We start from the raw sequence: 12,049 nt of genomic DNA, 5'->3' as shown, positions 1-12,049 counted from the left end.
CCTCTATTATACTCCTCCTCTCCCCCTCACATCATGTCACTGTGTGTTACCAGCCCAGAGACCTGACCAGTCTCCTCCCCACACTCTCTGGTGTATCTCATACATCAGGAGCCATCAGCTCCTATTATACTCCTGCTCTCCCCCTCACATCATGTCACTGTGTGTTACCAGCCCAGAGATCTGACCAGTCTCCTCCCCACACTCTCTGGTGTATCTCATACATCAGGAGCCATCAGCCCCTATTATACTCCTGCTCTCCCCCTCACATCATGTCACTGTGTGTTACCAGCCCAGAGATCTGACCAGTCTCCTCCCCACACTCTCTGGTGTATCTCATACATCAGGAGCCATCAGCCTCTATTATACTCCTCCTCTCCCTCTCACATCATTTCACTGTATGTTACCAGCCCTGAGATCTGACCAGTCTCCTCCCCACACTCTCTGGTGTATCTCATACATCAGGAGCCATCAGCCCCTATTATACTCCTGCTCTCCCCTCACATCATGTCACTGTATGTTACCAGCCCTGAGATCTGACCAGTCTCCTCCCCACACTCTCTGGTGTATCTCATACATCAGGAGCCATCAGCCCCTATTATACTCCTGTTCTCCCCCTCGCATCATGCAACTGTGTGTCACCAGACAGAGATCTGACCAGTCTCCTCTCTACTCTCTCTGGTGTATTTCATACATCAGGAGCCATCAGCCCCTATTATACTCCTGCTCTCCCTCACATCATGTCACTGTGTGTTACAAGGCCAGAGATCTGACCAGTTTCCTCTCCACACTCTCTGGTGTATCTCATACTTATATACTAGTGTCTACCCACGGCTTTGCCAATGTGTATTTCGTATCTAATGCAGTTAGCAATGTTACTGTAGAGCCTCCCTGAGGAGAAGAGAAATGTAAATGAAATCAATATTTATGGTGACCACCCTTTGCCTTCAAAACAGCATCAGTTCTTCTAGGTACACTTGCACACAGTTACTCGGCAGGGAGGTTGTTCCAAACATCTCGGAGAACTAACCACAGATCTTCTGTGGATATAGGCTTACTTAAATCCTGTTGAGATTAGGGCTCTGTGGGCGCCATATCATCTATTCCAGGACTCCTTGTTCTTCTTTATGCTGAAGATAGTTCTTAATGACATTGGCTGTATGTTTGGGGTCGTTGTCCTGCTGTAGAATAAATGTGGAGCCAATCAGACGCCTCCCTGATGGTATTGCATGATGGATAAGTATTTGCCTGTATTTCTCAGCATTGAGGACACTATTAATCCTGACCAAATCCCCAAATCTATTTGCTGAAATGCAGCCCCAAACCTGCAGTCACTCATTATTGTAGCACTCGTAAACCCTTCGGCAAACAAACTGACTTCTGTTACAGCCAAATATTTCACATTTTGACTCCTCAGTCCAGAGCACCTGCTGCCATTTTTCAGCATCCCAGTTCCTATGTTTTCATGCATAGTTGAGTCACTTGGCCTTGACGAAGGTATGGTTTTTTGGCCACAATTCTTCCATTAAGATCTGTTCTGGCCAGACTTCTCCAAACAGTAGATGGGTGTACCTGGGTCCCACTGGTTTCTGCCAGTCCTGAGCTGATGACATTGCTGGACATCGTCCATTTTCGAAGGGAAGTAACTATGATGTGTCTTTCATCTGATGCAATAAGTTTCCTCGGCCGACCACTGCGTCTACGGACCCTCTCGTTTCTTTGTGCTTCTTCAAAAGAGCTTGAACAGCACATCTTGAAACCCCGGTCTGCTTTGAAATATTTGCCTGGGAGAGACCTTGCTGATGCAGTATAACTACCTTGTGTCTTGTTGCTGTGCTCAGTCTTGCCATGGTGTATGACCTGTAACATGAAGCCGTCTTCGGGTTTGGCTGTTCCTCACCCAGTTTTAAGCCTCCTACAAAGCTGTTTCCGTTTCAGTTAATGACTGTTTCAACCTTCATGTGAATATGATGATTATTATCACCTGTTTGTTATGATTGGTTAATCATACATCTGACTATAATCCTACAAAATCCCAGACTTTGTGCAAGTGTACCTAGAAGAATTGATGCTGTTTTGAAGACAAAGGGTGGTCACGCTAAATAGTGATCTGACTTTTGCACAGTAGTATGTGTGTGTGCTTGTAGAAGGGCACAAGCAATGCAATATATCGAAGGATGGCCTGGTAAAGAATAAAGGTGCTATTTATACTATGAAGAATGCCACTACCCAGCAGGAGAACTTTGACAGGATGACGCCATGTGACCCTTTTTCTAGCTAGACACAGTTTAGAAGGAGCCATGTTAATGTTTAAATTTCCCACATTGCAAATGGGAGTTCCACAATTTATCACTAGGTGGTGTACTATTAGTAACTAGGTGATGTTACTATTAGTATATGGTGGTTGACCACATGTGTTTAACATGCAAGAGCAATCCGTGTCTGAAGCTGACTATTGAAGGTAAACATCAATATAACTATCTTGTAACGTTAGTTACAAAGCATGAATATGTTTCTTTCTGCTTTGCAAGATGTGTAATTTTTAGATACCATAGGGCAGGCATGTCCAAACTGCGGCCCTCCAGCTGTTGTGAAACTACATATTCCAGCATGCCCTGATACAGTTTTGCAGTCAGAGAATGCTAAAGCTGTGTCAGAGCATGCTGGGATGCGTAGTATCTCAACAGCTGGAGAGCCGCAGTTTGGACATGCCTGCCATAGGGTATCTGAGGATTCTGGATATCTAACCAATATACCTCAATGTCCATTGATGGCCATTAAATATAATAGCTTATCTTATATATTTTCTCTGTAACTAACATTACTATCTTCTGTCACTATTGTTACATGTGTACTAAAGTCATTATCATAGGCTACATAGATGTTATTATCTCCTACTTTGTCCTCTTTTATTACCTACTTGGGGCAAAGCACATTGAGTGAGAAAATACAACGGGCTCTATAAAAAAATCTGACATTTTAAAATATACAAAAGGGGGAAGCATTGGTAGGAGGATGATGATGATGATCATTTGGGGCAAGGGACGGGGACCCCTTTGGACATTTTTTTTGTGTGCTTTAATATGTTTTTTGTTTCATACATGAAACATACGCTCTTGTTGCATTTTACAGATATACCCCATGCTGTGTGTATTAGTTATTGGCGCCATGGTGTGAGCTTCCAGTGTATAAAACTTCCACATGTCCATTTACATAAGGCTAATTGTATTTATTTTCTAAAGTACTAAAAATGGGAAAACCAGCAGCCCAGCGTATGAGAATACCGCGCACGAATGGACCCGGAAAGAAAGAAAGCTTATAACGATAAAATTAAATGCATGATGCAGAATTTACGTCAGAAGAAGCCGTTATCGTCTTCTGAAAAGCAAAAGATTCGTGAAGCTACAAAATTGAGAGTGCAAAGGTATATTAGTACAATGGCCCTCATTCCGAGTTGTTCGCTCGCAAGCTGCTTTTAGCAGCTTTGCACACGCTAAGCCGCCGCCTACTGGGAGTGAATCTTAGCTTATCAAAATTGCGAACGAAAGATTCGCAATATTGCGAAAAGACTTCTTTGTGCAGTTTCTGAGTAGCTCGAGACTTACTCGGCATCTGCGATCAGTTCAGTGCTTGACGTTCCTGGTTTGACGTCACAAACACACCCAGCGTTCGCCCAGACACTCCTCCGTTTCTCCAGCCACTCCCGTGTTTTTCCCAGAAACGGTAGCGTTTTTTCACACACTTCCATAAAACGGCCTGTTTCCGCCCAGAAACACCCACTTCCTGTCAATCACATTACGATCACCAGAACGAAGAAAAAACCTCGTAATGCCGTGAGTAAAATACCTAACTGCATAGCAAATTTACTTGGCGCAGTCGCACTGCGGACATTGCGCATGCGCATTAGCGACTAATCGCTCCGTTGCGAGAAAAAAATAACGAGCGAACAACTCGGAATGACCCCCAATATGTGCTAAAATAATACAAATGAAAACATAAAGCCATGTTACGTTTTTTAAGGTAAACTGCTCTTTGTATGTATTTGTACAGGTACAGGCAACGAAAAAGAGAAAACGTTTCACATGCCACTACACCTCAAACAGCAGGTCCAAGAGTAAATCAACACTTGGAATAACAGTGAAACGTTTGCAGAGTGCCCTCTCAAATAGTCCAAGGGAGAAGGTTGCAGTGGTTAAAAACTAGCGTTACAATCTGGCTTTTTGCCTCAAGATACAAAACGACAAAGAGTTCTTGGTTCTGGAGGATCAATTTGATGAAACTGTCTTGCATGAACGATCAGGTAAAAAGGGTTGCACTGAAAAAGGAGAAGAGCCTTCTTCATGTCAGAAGTTTTTGAGCTATTCAAGAGCGAGTTTCTAAATGCTGTGAGAATCTGAAGCTACTATTCAAATCTTGCCCATGGAAACAAAATGTTGAGAAAACCAAATTTCTGCTGCGGGGTACACTGGGCTCCACAGGGAATGACATTGGGGTGTAGAGTAGGATCTTGATCCGAGGCACCAACAGGCTCAAAGCTTTGAACTTCTCCCCAAGATGCATAGCGCCGCCTCCTCTATAACCCCGCCTCCGCGCACAGGAGCTCAGTTTTGTAGTTGGTGCCATGCAGTAAGCAGGCACTTAACAGGGGGACTGCTTCAGCAGCCCTGAGAGAAGCTTTTAAAGTATATTGAAGACTTTAAGGGCTGCAGCAGAGACACTGTGTTAGATGTCAGTCAGATATCTCCTGCTGCAGCTCCATCACCTCCCCCAGCGGCTCTGTACACTCCCGCGCCCTGGTTACCGGGTACCTACAGCAGAGGCTCCGGTTTTCTTCCAAGTTAGTCACACACACGACCGCTGTTCTCCCGGATCGCGTGGCCGCACTCAAGGAGGATGTAAGGAGTCCCCTCGATGGGACCCGCTGTAAATCGCGATCCCGCGCGGCCAGTGGAAGGCGGGCCGCGTGCACTGACGAGGACACTGTGGCAGTACAGGCGATCCCACTAGACCACCAGGGCATGGGCACAGGTCGGTTTTCTCTCATAAAACTATTTTATTAAGCCCCCAGTACCTGGTGGTGAAGTCCAGCAGGGGGATAAGGCTCTGACCTGTAGCCCCTCCCCCAGCCCCAGGGCGCCATTTAGAGTAAATGTTCCCGCCCTGGAGCTGCATCTCTCTCTCCCTCACTCCCTGTCAGCGTTTGGGCACCATTACACACATGCTGAGCTTATCCTGGGACTGCTGGGGCAAATCCTCCTCTGTAAAGCCGCCTGCATCATCAGCGCTGTGCATTTTACAGGACACTTAAGTATTCTACATGTCTGCTGACAGTGTTAGTTAAGAAAGAGTGTATTTAGTCAGGGTTATCTAGTACAAGTACCCTGTGATTTACATCCAGTCTTTACTGTGCATTGTTATATCTATTAAGTGTATAGCTATACATAGTACTACTCTGTATTGCTAGTCCAGTGCAGTTTTATTGCATGTCATAATTTCTGCATTGTACAAACTGTGACTCTGTGTGTGTGTGTGTACATATAGCTGCTGTGTGACCTCCATTTCGTGTATCTCACTCAGATTGCTATCCCTATATTCTATAACCTGAGGGGGCTAAGTGTGTCAGGTTTATCATAATATAGGCAGTTCACAGGATATACTCAGAGTGGAGTATCCAATTATCCCCGTTAAAACATCGGGTCCGAAAATTGGCCGTTTTCGGGCGTTTATCGGACTTTTTTCGATGTTTCACCGATTTTTTTTTGTAAAATTTTTTATAGGCTATCCTGTGAAATCGCGTGTAAAAAACAAAAACCTTTCTCCCGAAAACACACAGGTTCAGTGAAACCTTTGTGTTTTCGGGTGAAACAGACCCGTTTTCGGACGAAAACGGGGCTGTTTCCGGGGATTCTGCTTCGCCTGCCAGAAGCAGGTGAAACAAAATCCCCAATATGCCGGCGTGTGCCGCGGTTTATCGGGGCTAATTAGATAGCCCCTAGCGGGACAATTAGCCCCGGTAAAAAAAACGGGCTAATTGGATATCCCCCAGTGTGTATTTTTCTCTGTGATTTTTAGTCACCATATACCTCTTGAATTCCCTGTTTATGCTGATACACTACACAGGGGGTTCTTGTCAGGTATTGTGCTGCTGTTATTGTACTGTGTTGCCCTACATTGAGCTTTTGATTATGTCAGCTACAAAGGGCAACGGAGCTGGGGCTGAGCACACATTGCGTGGTGTTGACGCTGCAGACACGTTTGAGTATAACATAGCAGCTGAGGGTTCAAGTTCTGGAAGCTCCTTACCCCCCAGAGGGACTGTAGCAACAGGGGTGCAAGATGACCCACCTTGGGCTATTGAAAACGCTGGTAACTAGACTAAAGCCCCCTATGGGACCACCTGTGCCGGTACAACCGCTTATGGTCCCTGCGGTTAACCCGCCATGGGCAGATCAACTGTCCAATCAGTTACAGCAATTGGACCAATCACTGACTGCTCAAAAGTCTAACCCTCACCCGCCTAAGACCAAGGGGTCCTCTGAGCGGTCATTTACTTCCTCACAATCCAACAGCGTCCCAGACACCTCGTCTGATGAAGATGGCGTTTATACGGACCCCACAGATTCTGATCCTGATGTTTCTGATAGGGAAGTTGTTTCGCAGGTGGATGTTCCTGACTTGTTAGAGGCTATCAGGCTCATTCTTCAGGTTGATGATGAACCGGAGCCGGATGCTGCCCCTAAGAAACCGGACAGGTTTAAACGTCAGAAGGTGGTTAAACAAGTTTTACCTCACTCTGAACATTTAGTTGACATACGTCAGGAGTCCTGGGAAAATCCAGGAAAGAAGTTGCTGGCTCGCTACCCCCTTGCTGCAGAGCTTAGTAAATACTGGGAAACACCCCCGCCATTGGATTCGGCGTGGCTGGTAGTATCCTCAGCTCTGCCTGTAACTACCGACACGTCCTTGAGAGAGCCGACGGGCAAGCGTGTGGAGGGTTGTTTGAAGGCAATCTACACCCTAAACGGTGCGGTGCATAGGCCCACTATTGCAGCGACATGGGCTGCTGAAGCTGTAGAAGCTTGGGCTCAGGAGCTGGAGGCGGAGTTGCCTTCCAATGCTTATGATCATGCTAGACAATGCTTGTCGTATATTGTTACAGCGTCTCATTACATTACAGAGGCGAGTAACCTCACCGCTGACCGCAAAGTTCCCACCATTGAAGATAATGGAGCGGCAGTGCAATGCGCCGTCTGACAGCTCAGACGCGCACAGCCAATCAGGAGAGTGCCACGACGTGGCGCTCCCTGATTGGCTGAAGGGACCCTCTGTGACAGGAGTCACGGGGGGTTCTGGCGTTCGGGGAAAGGGGTCCCATGTGTAAACATGGGACCCCTTTCAGTGCGTGGTCCGGGTAAATGCGTTTTCTTTTTTTGCCAGGTACGTGGATTACAAAAAAGAAGAGGACAGATGCTACACTGGATTTTGGTGAGTATAATTTTATTTTCAGGTACACCGTGGATTCTACTTGGAGAAGTGGACAGAGTCGGCGTGTGAACATAGGTAAGTATGTGTGTGTCGGCATGCATGTATGTAATAAAGTTTTACTTTCACGGTGTGCGTGTACTGTTTTTATTTGGGTATTTTTTGTTGTAGTAGAACTACAGGTACCAGCGGGCCCGTTTCCCCCCCACATGCTGGTACTTGTGGTTCTCCAAGTACCAGCTTGCGGGGAGGCTTGCTGGGACTTGTAGTTCTGCTACAAAAAACCAATACTGTTTATTTTGTCACTTGGCTATCAGCCCCCCATCCGCAGCCCTTGGATGGGGGGGGACAGCCTCGGGCTTCACCTTAGGCCCTTGGGTGGCTGGAGGGGGGGGACCCCTTGATTTAAGAGGTCCCCACTCCTCCAGGGTACCCCGGCCAGGGGTGACTAGTTAGTGATTTAATGTCAGGGCCGCAGGGACCGATATAAAAGTGTCCCCCGGCTGTGGCATTATCTCTCTGACTAGTGGAGACCGGTGCTGGTGTTAAAAATACGGGGGACCCCTACGCTTTTTGTCCCCCGTATTTTTTGCACCAGGACCGGACGCAGAGCCCGGTGCTGGTTGTAAAAATACGGGGGATCCCTTGTCAATTTTTTCCCCGTATTTTTACAACCAGGACCGGCTCAAAGAGCCCGAGTGTACCCCGCAGCATAAAACAAGATTTATGGTAAGAACTTACCGTTGTTAAATCTCTTTCTGCGAGGTACACTGGGCTCCACAAGGCACCCACCCTGACGCACTTAGCTTCTTTGGGTTGGTATGGCATTAGCCACTGGCACTTTCTCCTGTCGTGAGAGTGTGGTGTATGTGGCTACTAACTGTTGTCGTCTCATTGCCTGCTACTGCACTGGACTGGTTAACAAAAACTGAGCTCCTGTGCACGGAGGCGGGGTTATAGAGGAGGCGGCGCTGGGCATTCTGGGAACAGTCAAAGCTTTGAGCCTGTTTCTCGTTATGTTCTTGAGATGATTGAAGCAACTGCATGTTCAATAGATAATGAAAATTGTATGAAGAGACAGTGTGACTCCTGCCATGACCAAACTTTTAAATTTCTTCTTCAGGGTCCATAGTGGTCCACTGAGATACCATGGGGTGTAGGTGGCTGGAGAGGACCGGGCACCAAACAGTTAAAGCTATAGCTCCCAACACTCTAATGTAGATGTGTCTGCTTTAGTGCGGCCAGTTAAAATTATCCTGGACATTGAAGAGGAGGAGTCGGCACCTAAGCCTAAGGCCTAAGGCACCAGTGTTAAAGCAGAATTCCCTCAGTCACATCAGCTTACCGACCTAATGCGTGAAGCCTGGATTATGCCTAACAAGCGGTTCCAGTTACCAACAAGGCTTGGGTTGTTAAAGCTATTGATGGCTGGGCAGATGCACTCGAAGTCTCCCATTGGATGCTACCAGGGAACATCTGTCCCACATCTCCAATATTAGGGAAGGGGCTTCTTTCTTTGGGGAAGCAGCCTTAGATACAGGAGTACTCACTTCTAAAGTGTCTGTGATCTCCGTGGCAGCTCAACGAGATCTCTGGCTCTGCTCCTAAAGGGGCGGACTCTGATTTCCTCCGTGGCAGCTCGACGAGTTCTCTGGCTCTGCTCTTGAAGGGCGAACAAGAAGGCGCTCGAATCTCTCCCCTCAACAGGGGACATACTCTTGGATAAAATTGTGGCCACTGTTGTCGCTTCTAAAACTGCTTTTCTGCCTTCAGCTGCTGCCCCAACATCATACTTTAGGTAATTTCGACCCCAAGGAAAAGCTAAGGGACAGTACTTTCCCAAGCAGACCAGCTCTTCTTAGTCCAACAAACCATGCTCCAAGCAATCTTGGGCTGCCAGACATCCGGCTGTGAAGTCGGAAGACAAGCCCTCTACCTGACGGGGTGTGCCTCCTCCTGGGGTATCCCAGGGTGGGAGGCCGACTTCTTCAGTTTGCAGTGTCCTGGCTGCAAACTACCACAGACCTCTGGGTGTAAGAAGTGGTCTCCCACGGGTATGCGCTCACTTTTCAGAGGCATCTTCCTCAACAATTTTTTGTACGGGTCTTCCAGCAGATCCTATAAAGGCCATGGCTCTGCAACAGGCCATACACTCTCTTCTACAATCCGGAGTCATTGTGCCAGTTCCTTCAGAGCAACAAAAGACAGGCTTTTACTCCACACTTTTTCTGGTCCAGAAGCTAAACAGTTCCTTTCAGGCCCTGGTGGACAAGTGGGGCCTATCGTATGTGGACCTCATGGCCTCACACCACAACCACAAACTACCCGTATATGGGTCCAGGACCATGGATTCCACAGGCACCTTCATAGATGCTCTGGCAGTGCGGTGGACCTCCAATCTGACATACATCTTCCCTCCCAGTCTCACTCCTTCCAAGAGTTCTCCACAAGTTCAAGCAGGAAGGAGGCACTGTGCTGCTCATAGCTCCAGACTAGCCGAGGTGCCATTGGTTCACAGACCTACAGGGCCTTTCAATAGACACTCCCTTTCAGGTTCCTATACACCCGGACCTGCTGATCCAGGGCGTACCGGAACCTTGCTCGTCTGTCTTTAATGGCGTGGCTCTTCAGACCGCCCTCTTAAGATCCAAGGGCTTCTCATGCTCGGTTGTTCATATGATGCTTAAGGCTCATAAACCTGCCTCAGCATGGATTTACAGATGGGTCCTTGTTTATCTTGACCTTTAATAGGATTAACTGAGACTGGCCAGTCGGACTTAATCCCCTGCTGTAATGACTTAATCCCCTGCTGTATTGTTCTCTGTATTGTATTGCAGCTGAGAACAATAGATGAAGGGTTTATGTTAATAAACCATGTTGTGCCTAGGTGCAGAAAACTAGTCTAGATAACCGTGGACCTATCTGTACTACAGGATTTGGCACACTTATTTCCAATGGTGTTCTACCAGGGGCTATACTCCTACTGCCTACAGAGTTGCAAGAGTTCTTGCCTTTCTCCAGGCAGGGTTGGACTTGGGCCTCTGCCTGGCATCCCTCAAGCTTCGGGTATCTTCTATTCCATTTGGTTCCAGAAAAACAGTTGCTCTCCCACGTGATATCAGGACCTTCTTTGAGGTAGTTCTTTGCATTCAACCCCCGTTTGTCCCTCCAGTGTCTCCTTGGGATTTGTCCTTAGTTCTCCGGGCTTTACAAGAATCTCCATTTGAACTCTGTGGACTTCAAGTGGCTAACGTGGAAAACAGTTTTCTTTTCTTGCTATTGCCTCGCAGGGTGTCTGAATTAGAAGCGGTATTGTGTCGCTCCCCCTTTTTGATTTTCCATCTGGACTGAGCCATCCTGAGAACTTGGTCTGGCTACCTTCCTAAAGTTGTCTCTCGGTTTCATATCAATAAAGAGATTATGGTTCCAGCTTTCCAATCTCCTATCACAAGTGAATCTTTGCTTGATGTGGTCCGTGCACTTCAGATTTATGTGGATCGAACCAAAGCTTTCCGTAAATCTGATGCTCTTTTTGTGCTTTATGGCTTGCACAAATGGGCTGGCCTGCTCTCAAACAAACTTTGGTCCGCTGACTGGAAATGACTATTTCTCAGGCATACACGGAGGATAAACCTCCCAGTTCCAAATGTAGTCACGGCTAGTTGTGGCGCGTCTGCTGAACAGTTGTGCAGGGCGACCAAGTGGTCTTCCATTCAGTTTCCTTTGTTTATACGCCTTTGATACCTTAACGTCCCAGTGTCACTGGCCTAGACTGAGGGTGTTGTGAACTCGGGGATTCTTCCGATGGTCGGGAAGAGGAACCACAATTGAGCCGGAAAAGGGGTGGCCTAATATAGGATTTCCTCACACAGGACGCTGACAGTGGAGTTAGATGAAATATAGAAGAACTTTATTGCAGGGAAAAACAACTTAAAGTCATATGTCAAGAGAGATTAATGAGGGAATGTCCAGACCTACTGAAGGGTTTTGTGAGCAATGATAACTGAAGAAACTGTGAGTGATGCTTAAAAGTCACTGATAACTTGAGGAGCTTGTAAATGATGATTAAAGGCACAGATGGATAAAGAACTTGTGAGCGGAGGTGAAGACACTGGTAAATTGAAGAACTTGAGTGCAGAGGTTTAGGACGCTGATGATTTGAGGAACTTAAGTGCAGGGGTTAAAGACGCTGTTGAGTTGTAGAACTTGTGAACGGTGACTGAGACGCTGATGATGTGAAGAACTGAAGTGCAGGGGTTTGAGACGCTGTTGAATTGTAGAACTTGTGAACGGTGATTTAGGCCCGCAGGCCACGCTGATTCCTAGGAGCACTGGTGACTGGCCCGCAGAGAGATATACCGGCCGCTGAATACACTGGAACCGGTGCAGCGAACTGGCAGCTGGAAATGCCGGAGACACTGGAGTACAACTGCAGAGATCCTTGCCGGGAACAAGAGCGCTGGCATCCACGTCAGGGAAAGACGATACTCAGGCACTGAAGCTCTGTCCGGCATCTGACTTTGTATTCCCTGCCACTGCTGGATTGGCGGAGCAGTCTGATGACGTCACT

General features: G+C 47.2%; 1 protein-coding gene across 3 annotated transcripts in view; it reads left to right on the top strand.

Annotated features, from left to right (window-relative positions):
• LOC135054523 (oocyte zinc finger protein XlCOF7.1-like) overlaps window positions 1–12,049 on the top strand; it is a 43,977-nt gene that overhangs the window by 10,612 nt on the left and 21,316 nt on the right. For 2 of the 3 annotated variants that reach the window (XR_010243526.1, XR_010243525.1), the window contains 2 exons: window positions 3,240–3,421; window positions 4,048–4,297. The exons of the other annotated variant lie outside the window; for it this stretch is intronic. The gene's annotated coding sequence lies outside the window, so the exon portion shown is untranslated. The remainder of the gene's footprint in view (window positions 1–3,239; window positions 3,422–4,047; window positions 4,298–12,049) is intronic. 3 annotated transcript variants of the gene reach the window in all.

This window comes from Pseudophryne corroboree, chromosome 3 (assembly GCF_028390025.1).
Source record: "Pseudophryne corroboree isolate aPseCor3 chromosome 3, aPseCor3.hap2, whole genome shotgun sequence".
Lineage (NCBI taxonomy): Eukaryota > Metazoa > Chordata > Amphibia > Anura > Myobatrachidae > Pseudophryne > Pseudophryne corroboree.
Note: the sequence above shows the minus strand (reverse complement) of the source record. Positions and strands in the feature narration are given on the sequence as shown.